The sequence below is a fragment of the Scyliorhinus torazame genome, chromosome 16 (genome assembly GCF_047496885.1).
Source record: "Scyliorhinus torazame isolate Kashiwa2021f chromosome 16, sScyTor2.1, whole genome shotgun sequence".
Classification (NCBI taxonomy): domain Eukaryota; kingdom Metazoa; phylum Chordata; class Chondrichthyes; order Carcharhiniformes; family Scyliorhinidae; genus Scyliorhinus; species Scyliorhinus torazame.
Window position 1 is genome coordinate 85,849,974 of NC_092722.1, and position 635 is coordinate 85,850,608.

Sequence of the window (635 nt, forward strand, 5' to 3'; positions counted from 1 at the left end):
TGTAGAGGGAGCTTTACTCTGTATCTAACCCCGTGCTGTACCTGTCCTGGGAGTGTTTGATGGGGACAGTGTAGAGGGAGCTTTACTCTGTATCTAACCCCGTGCTGTACCTGTCCTGAGAGTGTTTGATGGGGACAGTGTCGAGGGAGCTTTACTCTGTATCTAACCCCGTGCTGTACCTGTCCTGGGAGTGTTTGATGGGGACAGTGTAGAGGGAGTTTTACTCTGTATCTAACCCTGTGCTGTACCTGTCCTGGGAGTGTTTGATGGGGACAATGTAGAGGGAGCTTTACTCTGTATCTAACCCCGTGCTGTACCTGTCCTGGGAGTGTTTGATGGGGACAGTGTAGAGGGAGCTTTACTCTGTATCTAACCCATGCTGTACCCGTCCTGGGAGTGTTTGATGGGGACAGTGTAGAGGGAGCTTTACTCTGTATCTAACCCCATACTGTACCTGTCCTGGGAGTGTTTGATGGGGACAGTGTAGCGGGAGCTTTACTCTGTATCTAACCCCATGCTGTACCTGTCCTGGGAGAGTTTGATGGGGACAGTGCAGAGGGAGGTTTACTCTCTATCTGACCTGCTCACACCGCACGATGACCAACTGGTGAAACAGGGACACAGGATAATGCTCA